Genomic DNA, 14,936 nt, shown 5'->3' on the forward strand with positions numbered 1-14,936 from the left:
TTTACTGCCTTGTTGCAAAAAGGATGCATGTTTGGGAATATTTTTAATTCTGTACAGGCTTCCTTTCACTCTGTCAATTAGGTTAGTATTGTGGAGTAACTACAATGTTGTTGATCCATCCTCAGTTTTCTCCTATCACAGCCATTCAACTCTAACTGTTTTAAAGTCACCATTGGCCTCATGGTAAAATCCCTGAGTGGTTTCCTTCATCTCCGACTCCTGAGTTAGGAAGGACGTCTGTATCTTTGTAGTGACTGGTTGTATTTATACACCATCCAAAGTGTAATTAATAATCGCACCAAAGGGATATTCAATTAATGCCTTTTTTAATTTGACCCATTTACCAATCGATGCCCCTCTTTGCAAGGCATTGTAAAACCTCCCTGGTCTTTGTGGTATAATCTGTGTTTGAAATGAACTGCTCGACTGAGGGACCTTACATATATGTGTGGGGTACAGAGATGAGGAAGTCATTCAAAAATCATTTTTAACACTATCATTACACTCAGAGTCCATGCAATTTATTATGTGACTTATTAAGCAAATCTTTACTCCTGAACTTTTTTAGTCTTGCCACAACAAAGGGGTTGAATACTTACTGACTCAAGACATTTCAGCTTTTAATTTTTTAATAATTTGTAAAAATGTAGAAAACCTTATTCCACTTTCACATTATGGGGTATTGTGTATTGTGGCAAATCTCAATTGAATCCATTTTAAATTCAGGCTGTAACACAACAAAATGTGCAATAAGTCAAGGGGGGTTAATACTTTCTGAAGGCCCTGTAAATACAAAGTGACCCGCTAATGTAGATACATAATGACATTACTTCATTATCTATAATATAGTTATATAGTTATATAGTTATACAGTGAACTCCAAAAACAATGGGAGAGTGACAAGTTTGTTTTTGTTTGGGCTCCGTATGCCAGCACATTGGATTTGAAATAATGCAATGACTATGAGATTAAAGTATTAAAATGCAGACTGTCAGCTTTAGTTTTCGGGTATTCTTATCCATATCTGCTTAATAACCACACTTTTGCCCCCCTAAAATGGGAGAACTATGTTCAAAAAGTGTGGTAATTTCTAAGCGGTTCACTCGACATGTATGAAAATGCCCTGAAATGAAAGCCTTAATGAAAGCTGCACTTTAACCTGATAGTAATTGTATAGTTTCAAATCCAAAATGCTGGAGTACAGAGAAAAAATAACAACAAAATGGTCACTGTCCCAATACTTTTGGTGTGGACAGCCTTGTTAGTCATAAAATGGTGAACTCATATCATACAATTCACATTCACTTCACACATAATGATGCACTTATTTGTAATTCATTTACAGGTGTTAATTAATCAATTTATTGGTTTAAATACTTGGCAGCATCGGAAAACTCTGTGCTATGCATGTCGTGGACACAAAGTTGGTAAATAAAGCCACCATATCATTTGTTGAAACTGTATTTTCTCTCTGCTTGGATGATAATGATGATTATCATCATTAATAATCATTAATTTGGCAGTTGTTTTTATAGTTAGCGTTTCGTTCTTCGCTCGGCACACATCTGCTTCACAAGTGACCTGTATATTGTGCATTTTCCTACACACATTATCTATTTGTGTAAAGGATAATGTGCCCAGGTACAGTATGTATTTATCCTTTTAATGTCTAAGCAGATCTGCTGCGGTGGAGTACCTTTGGGACAATGCAGCACAGTCTCTATACCTGTGGGAGGTGGGCTAGAAACCTTACACTTTAAAGCCATATAATATCTGGTCTCAGGTGAGTGAGGAAAAAAACTGATGAATCTGTGTTTTCTGAGTGACTGGGTGAGGGGTGTTGAGTGTTTGAGGAGTCATGGCTAAAGAGACATGAGGGCAGGTGGGTGGTCAGTACAGCTTAGTTTAGCTGTGCAGTAGGCAAGCAGTTTTCTCATGAACTCCTCTCATCCTCCTCTCTCCTCTCTCCATTCCTTTCTTTCACTGACCATGCAGGAGCAGGCTGAAAGAGAAGATTAAAATTAGCTATGACAGTGGGATGACTGTCAGAGTGAGGGATGCAGAAAAGGAAAAACAAAAGCAAGACCCATATATGGATATATTTAAACCAGTACCAACAACACACACTTTTATTTAACCCGGTAAATTGACTGAGAACAACAACCTGGGCGATAGTTACATGGGAAAGGAGGGGGGGATGAATGCGCCAATTGTAAGCTGGGGATGAATAGGTGGCCATGATGGTATGAGAGCCAGATTGGGAATTTAGCCAGGACACCAGGGTTAGCACACCTACAATAAGTGCCATGGGATCTTTAGCAACCTCAGAGAGTCAGGACACCCAGTTAATGTACCATCTTAAAGATGACACCCTTTACAGGGCAATGTCCCCAATCACTGCCCTGGTGCATTGGGGTATTTTTTTTTAGACCAGAGGAAATAGGGCCTCCTACTGGCCCTCCAACAGCTCTTCCAGCAGCATTTGGACTTCCATCCAGTATCAACCCTGCTTAGCTTCAGAGGCAGGCCAGCAGTGTGATGCAAGGTGGTATGCTGCTGACACACCATACACACATTCCTTGTCACATTTTCCCAACTTTCTCTCACACACACACACACACACACACACACACACACACACACACACACACACACACATTCCCTGTCACATTACACTATATGATCTCACACATATGAAGACACGCAATCCCCCTCTCCTCCCTCTCTCTTCCCCCTTTCCTCTCCCCTCTCCTTTCTTTCCCATCTCCTCTCTTCCCCCATTTTCTCCCTCCCTCTCCCCTCTCTTTCTACCCTCTCATCCCTCCCTCTTCCCCCTCTCCCCCCCTCTTCTCCCTCCCTCCATCCCCCCCTCCTCTCTTTCCCCCCTCTCCTCTCCACCCTCCCTCTCATTTGTGCTGCTTTGTGCAATGTGAACGGGAAGTAAGAACAGAACTTCAAATGGTAAATGTCATGAGCAGATGAAGGCAGAGGGCCTGGTGGGAGCAACCATGTCTGTCTGTCTGTCTGTCTGTCTGTCTGTCTGTCTGTCTGTCTGTCTGTCTGTCTGTCTGTCTGTCTGTCTGTCTGTCTGTCTGTCTGTCTGTCTGTCTCTGTCTGTCTGTCTGTCTGTCTGTCTGTCTGTCTGTCTGTCTGTCTGTCTGTCTGTCTGTCTGTCTGTCTGTCTGTCTGTCTGTCTGTCTTTGTCTGAGTGTTTATCTCTGTGCACCAGCTGCATACCACCTTCCATCCCACTGCTGGCTTGCCTCTGAAGCTAAGTAGAGTTGGTCCTGGTCACTTCCCGGATGGGAGACCAGATGGTGCTGGAATAGTTGTTGGAGGGAAAGTAGGAGGCACATTTTCCATTGGTCTAAAAAAATATCCAATGCCCCAGGGCAATGATTGGGGACATTGACCTGTGCAGGGTGCCGTCTTTTGGCTGGGACGTTAACTGGGTGTCCTGACTCTCTGTGCTCACTAAAGATCCGATGGCACTTGTCGTAATAGTAGGGGTGTTAATGCTGGTGTCCTGGCTAAATTCCCAATCTGGCCCTCATACCATCATGGCCACCTAATCATCCCGAGCTTCTAACTGGCTCATTCATCCCCCTTCCTCTCCCCTGTAACTATACCATTCAAATGGTAAATAATCATGAGGAGATGAAGGCAGAGGGCCTGGTGGGAGCAACCACCCTGTCTTCCAGCTAGGAGCAGATAGGTGGAGAGGGGAGATGCACCCTGCAGGCGAGAGAGGACATCGGTCTGATCTGTTGTGTTTGCCTGCCTACCTGTGTATCATATTACCTGTTTATGCCTGACTGTGCTTGCTGTGAATGAGAATATGTTCTCAGCAGTGGACTAATGATCACACTAGATCAGCTAGATGCAGGCAAGAGTGTGCAAGGTGGTATTGAATGTGCCGCTGTCTGTCCATGTGTGTCACTGTCAGTCCTCTGAACATTTTTTCTCGATCTGTGTGCACCTACGTTGTAATCTTTCAATCATAGGTTAGGTTGTAGCAACCTCATGATGGGTATCGGGAAAATGTGAGTATCATGTAGTAGCCTAAACCTATCGATGTTACATTGAACTGGGTGAATGGAATATGAATGACAGTCATCCAACATGTTGTAATAGAACTAAGGCCATGCTCAATATAAACAAATGTGTCCTCCCTCATCTTAAACGGCACCAACCGTCACAGGTTCTCAGTCAACTTACCTGGTAAAATAAGTTAAATAAATAAAATTTAAAATAAATAAATATGTTGATGTCTGTCTGGCTGTGTATCATATTACCTGTTTATACCTGACTGTCTGTGTCTTGCTTTGTCTGCCCCCTGTAGCTCCTTGTGCTTGCTATTAGGAGAGGTAAAGAGATATACGAGAGCCACACCCTCACAGGAGGAAACTCCTCCCACATCCATCTCACTTGCTGATGCTGTCCTTCAAACACACACACACGCACGCACACACACACACACACACACACACACACACACACACACACACACACACACACACACACACACACACACACACACACACACACACACACACACACACACACACACACACACACACACACACACACACACACACACACACACACACACACACACACACACACACACACACACACACAGAGAGAGAGAGAGAGAGTCTGGAAGGATTGAGATTAACTAGTGGATAAATCATTTGAATGTGTTTCAGTGATAAGGATGTGCGTGGGGTATGTGTGTGTCTGTAGCATATATGTGTGTGTGTGTGTGTGTGTGTGTGTGTGTGTGTGTGTGTGTGTGTGTGTGTGTGTGTGTGTGTGTGTGTGTGTGTGTGTGTGTGTGTGTGTGTGTGAGTGCGGTTACACCTCATAGATCCTAGGGGGATAGAGGGTCATTGGGGAGGAAGGAGGCTTTCCAAGACACCCATCAAGACCTGAGGGACACACTCTCACAAAGGGAGCACCAGCAAACACACCCTCACCCATAGACAGAGAGCAGAGCAGAGTGCACACACACACACAGAATCTCTCCCCAGTGGATAAATCAGTCCTTTCATGATCTGTCATCTTGCTGGATTGTGTTTATGTAATGGAGGAGGAATAGTCTCTCCTACTTTTCTAATGGAAATGCAGGACCAGGGCTCACTCTGCCTTCAACAGGAACTGGGTGCTAGTTATTCAATATGAACATAAAAATAGATACAAAAACATGAAAATGACAATATGTTGATTATGTTTTTATTATTTTACTGATGATGATGACGGTGTTGATGTTGATGACGATGGTCAGTTAACGGACAGGCTACTGTGATGATGATGACCTGAAACATAGTGGTGAACTGTTAGTGAGAGAGATACGGCCAGAGAAAGAAAGAGCGAGAGTGTACGTGATGAGAGATTTTAAGACAGCCGTCTTATTATTTGAGAGAGAGAGAGAGAGAGAGAGAGAGAGAGAGAGAGAGATGCGATAACAGCGTTTGCCCTGTTCACATTTGACTCAGTTCTTCTCACGAGAGACAAGCAGATACAACGACACGCCAGAAACTTCAGACAGTTCCTTAAAGACCGAACTCTGAAGGTAAATGAATCCTTAATTTCATAGAAGGTAATCACGCATGCTGCGCGCTGAGGCGAGGTAAGAATTTTTGCGCGGGATATTATAGCGGCACATGATGATGAAACCGATTTTTTAACGTTTGAGATTTCGAATGCATGATTTCTTTGTCAGTCTGAATGCATTATATTAGGCACTTGCAAATGATAGGCGAAACGATTTTAACGCAACACATGTGATTATCTTTGATGGCTTGCTTGAAAAACGTGTATTCGAGATGAATGACTTGGTGGATTTATTGTGAACCTTGTTTGTGCGTAATTGCGGGGCTGAAGAGTCGATTACTCCACTTTATTTTGGGCCATTTCATGAACAATAGCCAACGTCACTTAAATGGTTTCAGACCTGACACACCTACATGTAATTTGGCTGAACTAGGTTACGAGTGCACTGAATTTAGACATTGAAGCACATCTGTTAGGGTATTTTATCATATATTTCATATATTACAATGGCAAGTGAACAGGGCACGCGCACGTCTCGGGGTCACTTGGGAGAGACGGACCAGAGCAGAATCAAATTTCCCATGACTGAACCGAGTCCAAGCAGATGGTGCACGCGCATTTCTATCTGTCATGTTAAAAGATCCGCGGGGTAGCAGCAGACGAACCAAATACAGACACTGTCTGACACCCCGGTGTGCGAGGCAAATATTTTACCTGCCGCATGTGCAATGTCTATGAGGATCAGCGCGTCCCTAATGAAGGTGATCGGCTCAGTATCGCTTCATAAAACCGACTTAATTGCAGTCATTAGTATTATTAGTATTTAGTATTATTCGTACTAAATCGGTAATGACAAGTGTTTGGCTACTGAGAGGTGTCGGACTGGTGAGAGCGCACGCTGACAAGACAGTGTTGTGTTTGCGGCTGTGTCTTTAACATGGTGATGTGGCCAGTGTTCAATCAGCAATGTTGAGTGTATGTGCGTCTATATATATATATATATGTATAGATAGATAGATATCACAGGAGGCTGCTGAGGGGAGGACAGCTCATACTAATGGCCAGAACGGGGCGAATGGAATGGCATGAAACACATTGGAACCATGTGTTTGATTTATTTGATATCAACCCTCCTTATCACGAGCCCGTCCTCCACAATTAAGGTTCCACGAACCTCTTGTGATATGTGTGTGTGTGCGTGCGTGCCCGCGTTTGAGTGTCCTTTTTTGATTTGATTTGATTCTGTAACAAACATTTTCTGAGATTTATGATTTCCCTTTAGCAGTAGGCTATCCACAATTTGTCATGTTTGAATGTCAATGTGTTTTATTTGCTGTGTTTCACGACTGTATATGTAGTGTATGTGTACAGTAAAGTGGGCTGTGGGTTTAATAGTATGCTATGTATTTGATGTTGTAAAGCCTTGCCTGCTTATAATTTATACAGGGGAGAGTCCAATCCTAAATGCTGATTGGTTAAAAGCGCATTCCACCGGGTGTCTATTCCACAATTTACCGCCAGATAAATATATTACATTAAAATGCCTATTTACTCTGTTCCATCTGACTGCGCAATCCACTGTCTCCAGGCAGGGAAGTTATAAACTTGATATCCACTATAAAAAGCATCTAAACATTATCTCACATTTATTTTAGACAAAGAAAAGTGAGATAATGTTTAGATGCTTTTTATAGTGGATATCACTATAATGCCATAATGCCAAAATAACATGCACATTTTTTTTGCTGAAAATATGGTGCTCAAAACAGGTGGGGCAGGTCGCCACTGGACGTGACTGTAAATTATCCGTAGTTGGCTATTTTATTCAGTCTCATCTGAAAGTTGTAAATTCTTGGTTATCTTCACGAACCCTGGCTAACAAGTTGAATCAGCAATATAAAATTTGGTTTAATTATTTATTTACTAAATACCTAAATAATCACACAGAATGGATCATACATTGATTACAAATGATGTCATAAAGAAAACGTCCCTGGTGGTCTGAACAGATACGACGGCTGGTTACACAAAGAGAGGGGGTTGGGTTTGAGTGAAAGAGCGGGAAGATTGAGTAACAAAGGGAGAAGCTATGCTATCGTAAATACAGAATCTTATGCATTCTAAATAACCGCCCATTTGAAAAAGGAGAATGCAATAAATATTTACTTTGAGCTGCGCTTTGGTAGATTGGTCGTCGGTGGAAGGCCGGTTTGTCCTTTATGGATCTCAGGTCCTCTGAAGAATGTCTAGTGGTGAATTGGAGCTTGGTAGATTGGGTACTTTGTCTGTCCTCTCCTAGCCCACGTTTAACGGGTGGAGGGGATAGCACTTCTTTAGTGAATAAGAGTTCCAAGTTCATACCAAGTTGCCATGCTATATACTGTACTCATGCTATATTCTGGCTGGTATAGTCGAAATTCATCCTTCCGGCATGTAGGTCGTCACCTTCACATTGAAATTCAATGCTAATTTCGTTAGGTTCTCTAAGGTTGGCTTAGTTCTGTAGGTGGTCTTTGTCCTTTCAACATGGGGACCTCAAGGCCACACGTCCTTGGAACAGCTTATTATCTGAGCCCTTTTTTAACGTAGGACTGTCGCACTAACATCCTCGGAACAGAAAGTTACATTTTCGTCAAGGGATTTATATAGGAGGGGAAAGAAGGTGCGTGTTTCATAGTTTATAACCAATGTCTGTTCACATGGGCAGGGCCACTGAGTTGAGCATAGTTCACTCATGAAAACCCAATTCTCTCATTTGGAAGCTAAAATTGCATTTAATCTTTTCACAAATAGTTTCATATTTAAACATTTAAATTGCACAACAATTCCATGGGAATCTGAATGTGTAGACTTTCCAAGATACAGTTTGTGTCCTCCTATCATCTGTAATCATGTCTCAGACACCAACTGAACTGACATCATATTCATTAAGTCCCAACGCATATTTTCAACTGGTTGGATTACCGGAATATGGTTCCGTTTCCCATCTTTTGATGTCACCAGAATCTCTATATTAACAAAGGGCTCTTTCAAGAGTCAAGAGAGAGAGAAATGTGGGGGGGGGGGGTATTTATGGGGGTCATAAACCTCCCCCACTCAGGCCAACATCATGACACCCCATATAATCTCTTTAATCACAGCAGTATGAAGCACAACATGTATTTTACTGATGTATCAGTGTGCTGTATATGGAACACACAGGAAGGCAATTTTAGAATATGTGCTTGTGATTTAATACCTGTAGATAAAGCATATATGTTTGGGTGACTATGCCTGTGTGGATTTGTTTTGTTTACGTGTATTTCTGTGTTTGGCTGTGTGCACAGCTTTTCCTGTGCTTACACATTCAGTTTTGACCCAGCTTTGCCCTAGCAATGAAAGATCTTGTGGGAATACCTCAAGGGACATCAGACATCAAACAAATGCTCTCTGCTAATTTGGTTAAAACAAAGCACAACAATCTTTGTCAGCATTAAGCTCGTAATTGTTTACACCGACAAGCTCTTGTATGTACCCTGAGTGAGACATGTAAGAGGTAGGAGGAAAAGCGAGAGAGAGAGGGGGAGCGAGAGAGAGGGGGAGCGAGAGAGAGAGGGGGAGCGAGAGAGAGAGAGAGGGGGAGCGAGAGAGAGAGGGGGAGCGAGAGAGAGAGGGGGGAGCGAGAGAGAGCGAGAGAGAGAGAGAGGGGGGAGAGGAAGAGAGAAAGAAGGAGAGAGGAAGGGTAGCCATGTGTGGATAGACATGACACATTGACTCAGTGACTTATGTCAGCTATAAAGCGGCTAGGAGAGGGGGGCTGAAAGAGAGGTGCTGCTGTTGTGACAGCGAGCACACACCACCTCCCATTACCGGACATTACTGTTTATTACAACAGACAGTGGAGGGAGGAGACAGATGAAGGGAGAGAGATGGATGGACACCAAGATTGAGATAGAAGGGCCAAGGTGAGAGTGAGGGAACGAGACATGGAGAGAGGAAGTGTTCGAGAGCGGTGAGGTCATGCAGATCCAGCCCTGCGAATCGGAATCCTCCCTTGCTGTGATTCTAGAACGTTGCTCCTATAACAACATTACAGCCGTTATCTCAAGTGGAGCTAAAGTGTTTTGCTGTCCACATAAATTAAAAAGTAATTTTTTCTTAGAGAGCCGCGTCGCTAGTGGCAGTCACTCATAGACAATGGAGGGAGACTCTCGAATCATGCATCTTCTCCTCAGGCTACTCTCTGTAGACGTTTAACAGAGGGTATAAGACACAGCACCCCAAGGCTCTTATTCAACAACATGTCTGTTAAAGACTTGGAGCCGAGCTGGGACGGCACTGTTAACGGGGGAGGGCTAATCAATGTATTGTATTCCCTTACTTACACCAAACCAAATAGTATTGAAGACCTACAGTCTACCACCCTGGGGTTTGTAGTGCAGAGAGGGAAAAGGAAGTGACTGCTGTTATAGACATCTACCAATTCATTAGCAATCAATTCAGCAAAACAAACTAGACGCCTAGCCCCTCTGTTGGAATAGCCCCTCTGTTGGAATAACACCTCTGTTGGAATAGCTCCTCTGTTGGAATAGCCCCTCTGTTGGAATAACACCTCTGTTGGAATAGCTCCTCTGTTGGAATAGCCCCTTTGTTGGAATAGCCCCTCTGTTGGAACAGCTCCTCTGTTGGAATAGCCCCTCTGTTGGAATAGCCCTTCTGTTGGAATAGCCCCTCTGTTGGAATAGCCCCTCTGTTGGAATAGCCCTTCTGTTGGAATAGCCCCTCTGTTGGAATAGCCCCTCTGTTGGAATAGCCCCTCTGTTGGAATAGCTCCTCTGTTGGAATAGCCCCTCTGTTGGAATAGCCCTTCTGTTGGAATAGCCCCTCTGTTGGAATAACACCTCTGTTGGAATAGCCCCTCTGTTGGAATAGCCCCTCTGTTGGAATAGCCCCTCTGTTGGAATAGCCCCTCTGTTGGAATAGCCCCTCTGTTGGAATAGCTCCTCTGTTGGAATAGCCCCTCTGTTGGAATAGCCCCTCTGTTGGAATAGCTCCTCTGTTTGAATAGCCCCTTTGTTGGAATAGCCCCTCTGTTGGAATAGCGCCTCTGTTGGAATAGCCCCTCTGTTGGAATAGCCCCTGTGTTGGAATAGCCCCTCTGTTGGAATAGCTCCTCTGTTGGAATAGCCCCTCTGTTGGAATAGCCCTTCTGTTGGAATAGCCCTTCTGTTGGAATAGCCCTCTGTTGGAATAGCTCCTCTGTTGGAATAGCTCTTCTGTTGGAATAGCCCCTCTGTTGGAATAGCTCTTCTGTTGGAATAGCCCTTCTGTTGGAATAGCCCCTGTGTTGGAATAGCTCCTCTGTTGGAATAGCCCCTCTGTTGGAATAGCCCCTGTGTTGGAATAGCTCCTCTGTTGGAATAGCCCTTCTGTTGGAATAGCCCCTGTGTTGGAATAGCCCCTCTGTTGGAATAGCCCTCTGTTGGAATAGCTCTTCTGTTGGAATAGCCCTTCTGTTGGAATAGCTCCTCTGTTGGAATAGCTCCTCTGTTGGAATAGCCCCTCTGTTGGAATAGCTCTTCTGTTGGAATAGCCCTTCTGTTGGAATAGCCCCTCTGTTGGAATAGCCCCTCTGTTGGAATAGCTCTTCTGTTGGAATAGCCCCTGTGTTGGAATAGCTCCTCTGTTGGAATAGCCCCTCTGTTGGAATAGCCCCTGTGTTGGAATAGCTCCTCTGTTGGAATAGCCCTTCTGTTGGAATAGCCCCTGTGTTGGAATAGCCCCTCTGTTGGAATAGCCCCTCTGTTGGAATAGCTCTTCTGTTGGAATAGCTCCTCTTTTGGAATAGCTCCTCTGTTGGAATAGCCCCTCTGTTGGAATAGCTCTTCTGTTGGAATAGCCCTTCTGTTGGAATAGCCCCTCTGTTGGAATAGCCCCTCTGTTGGAATAGCCCCTCTGTTGGAATAGCCCCTCTGTTGGAATAGCCCTCTGTTGGAATAGCTCTTCTGTTGGAATAGCTCCTCTTTTGGAATAGCTCCTCTGTTGGAATAGCCCCTCTGTTGGAATAGCCCCTCTGTTGGAATAGCTCTTCTGTTGGAATAGCTCCTCTTTTGGAATAGCTCCTCTGTTGGAATAGCCCTCTGTTGGAATAGCTCTTCTGTTGGAATAGCCCTTCTGTTGGAATAGCCCCTCTGTTGGAATAGCCCTTCTGTTGGAATAGCCCCTCTGTTGGAATAGCCCCTCTGTTGGAATAGCTCCTCTGTTGGAATAGCTCCTCTTTTGGAATAGCTCCTCTGTTGGAATAGCCCCTCTGTTGAAATAGCTCTTCTGTTGGAATAGCTCCTCTTTTGGAATAGCTCCTCTGTTGGAATAGCCCCTCTGTTGGAATAGCTCTTCTGTTGGAATAGCTCCTCTGTTGGAATAGCTCTTCTGTTGGAATAGCTCTTCTGTTGGAATAGCTCCTCTTTTGGAATAGCTCCTCTGTTGGAATAGCCCCTCTGTTGGAATAGCTCTTCTGTTGGAATAGCTCCTCTGTTGGAATAGCCCCTCTGTTGGAATAGCTCTTCTGTTGGAATAGCTCCTCTTTTGGAATAGCTCCTCTGTTGGAATAGCCCCTCTGTTGGAATAGCCCCTCTGTTGGAATAGCCCTTCTGTTGGAATAGCCCCTCTGTTGGAATAGCCCCTCTGTTGGAATAGCCCTTCTGTTGGAATAGCTCCTCTGTTGGAATAGCCCTTCTGTTGGAATAGCTCCTCTGTTGGAATAGCCCCTCTGTTGGAATAGCTCTTCTGTTGGAATAGCTCCTCTTTTGGAATAGCTCCTCTGTTGGAATAGCCCCTCTGTTGGAATAGCCCCTCTGTTGGAATAGCCCTTCTGTTGGAATAGCCCCTCTGTTGGAATAGCCCCTCTGTTGGAATAGCCCTTCTGTTGGAATAGCTCCTCTGTTGGAATAGCCCTTCTGTTGGAATAGCCCTTCTGTTGGAATAGCTCCTCTGTTGGAATAGCCCTTCTGTTGGAATAGCTCCTCTGTTGGAATAGCCCCTCTGTTGGAATAGCCCCTCTGTTGGAATAGCCCTTCTGTTGGAATAGCCCCTCTGTTGGAATAGCCCCTCTGTTGGAATAGCCCTTCTGTTGGAATAGCTCTTCTGTTGGAATAGCCCTTCTGTTGGAATAGCCCTTCTGTTGGAATAGCTCTTCTGTTGGAATAGCCCTTCTGTTGGAATAGCCCTTCTGTTGGAATAGCTCTTCTGTTGGAATAGCCCTTCTGTTGGAATAGCCCTTCTGTTGGAATAGCTCCTCTGTTGAACACTCACAGTGTTCCCTAAAGTCATCTCAGAGAGAGATTATTTATTGCTCATATTCCCACTCCAATTGCTGTGGGGGAAATGGGCCTTCTGAGTCCCATGTTGCCAGGGATACCGAGACTCACTCATTCACTCACTCACTCACTCACTCACTCACTCACTCACTCACTCACTCACTCACTCACTCACTCACTCACTCACTCACTCACTCACTCACTCACTCACTCACTCACTCACCACCACTCACCACTCACTCACTCACTCACTCACTCACTCACTCACTCACCACTCATGCTGTTCAGTCAGAAAATATAATTAACATTGTGCATCCCTGGTGTCACCTTATAGAAGTCTAACTGTTGAAGCCATATAGCAGCCTTTGACTCTTCTGCAGTCACAGATATGTTTAAACCTGACAGACAGAGATCTTCCCCAATGTCTCTACATATAGAAGTGATGGTTCAAGACATGCATTATAACACTCTGCTGTGACTCTCCTCCCAGTCAAGCCTGTGAAGCAGAAACACATAGTCATTCCCTGGGGTCGCCTTTTATAGAAATGGATGTGGTGGAGCCTGTTCTCCTCAGGGTTGGATGCTACTGCTGTTGCTGCTGGAGCTTGTCATGGTCTGATTGTACACAGGCGACTCTGGCTGTTCTGCCTTCTCCTGAACACAGTGTGGGAGGATGCAGCTGGCCCACTGTGCTAAGCCCAGGGAGGAGGTCTCTTTTGTGGCTGGAGCATGTAACGTTAGAGTTGTGGGGCTGGAGTGTGGCAGGCACGCGAGGCACCCAGCCCCTTCCTGCTTTCTGAGATGGACGTGAACCAGCTGTCTCGCTTGCCGCTCGGATTATGGAGGATTTCCTCGTGAAAATGTACAGTGGTCCGCTCTGCTGGAGACGTCATTGTATAGGGAGAGAGGGAGTGTACCTCGCAGTGGGGGCTCACCCAGAAGTGTGTGTGTGATGGAAGTGTGCAAAGGTGGAACCAAGTCACTCTTATTTGAGTCACAAGCAAGTCACAAGGTCCGAGTCTCAAGTCGAGTCCCAAGTAGAATGGGTCAACTGACATTTACTCCTCCGCCACCTGTTGCACGCTCTACAACCACTGTGATTATTATTTCACCCTGCTGGTCACCTATGAACATTTGAACATCTTGAAGAACAATCTGGCCTTAATGGCCATGTACTCTTTTAATCTCCATCCGGCACGAAGAGGACTGGCCACCCATCAGAGCCTGGTTCCTCTCTAGGTTTCTTCCTAGGTTCCTGCCTTTTTAGGGAGTTTTTCCTAGCCACCGTGCTTCTACATCTGCATTGTTTGCTGTCTGGGGTTTTAGGCTGAGTTTCTGTATAGCACTTTGTAAAATCTGTTGGTGTAAAAAGGCTTTATAAATACATTTGATTGAACATAAATTTGAATGGGTCGTGTATCGAGTCACGTCAAGTCACAAGTTTTTTAAAAGTCAAGTAAAAAACAAATCTACAGGCAATGCCTTGTTCAGGTACAAATCGTTGTCTATTTATTAATGCTACCAGACAGCCCTTTTCATTATTTTGACTACAACACATTTTGATGATGTAATAATACATTTTAACAACTAATTTCAAATGAAAGGTTTCATAAGTAAATGATTGACAATCAAATTTGACATACCAAAAGACCAGTAGGCCTATGCTAGTCATTATTGCTTGATGCCCCATTGCTGATGAGCTTGCAAAGTAAACCGTTCATATTTTTGATCACCAAACAATATTTGGAGCTGCATAGTTATTTATGGAAATCCTCTCTTCCTACAATTTAACATTTGCGCTAAAAACAAAGTAGTTTATCGCTGGCCCAGATTCACACACCGAGGCAAAAAAGGTTGATCAAAGCGGAATGAAGGCGGGATCTGCATTGAATAGCAATGGTGTGGGCAATCATTTCCCGATTCCGCTTTGTCCAAGATTATTTGCCGCTAGTCTGTGGATCTGTGAGTGATAGTATGCTGTTCGAGATGGCGCAGTTTGAAAATGTGCCAACCTGAATGGCATGATGCGCTGTTCCACTTTGTCAAATGACGGTTTGTAAAGGTAATGAAAAGTCATGGAAATTA

At 44.3% G+C, this 14,936-nt stretch overlaps 1 protein-coding gene across 1 annotated transcript in view; it reads left to right on the top strand.

Moving 5' to 3' along the window:
* Positions 1-5,370: 5,370 nt before the first annotated feature.
* Positions 5,371-14,936, top strand: part of LOC112235698 — a 185,097-nt gene continuing 175,531 nt past the window's right edge. The window contains exon 1 of the mRNA XM_042328903.1: positions 5,371-5,575. The gene's annotated coding sequence lies outside the window, so the exon portion shown is untranslated. The remainder of the gene's footprint in view (positions 5,576-14,936) is intronic.

This window comes from Oncorhynchus tshawytscha, linkage group LG10 (genome assembly GCF_018296145.1).
Source record: "Oncorhynchus tshawytscha isolate Ot180627B linkage group LG10, Otsh_v2.0, whole genome shotgun sequence".
NCBI classification, from domain to species: Eukaryota; Metazoa; Chordata; class Actinopteri; order Salmoniformes; family Salmonidae; genus Oncorhynchus; species Oncorhynchus tshawytscha.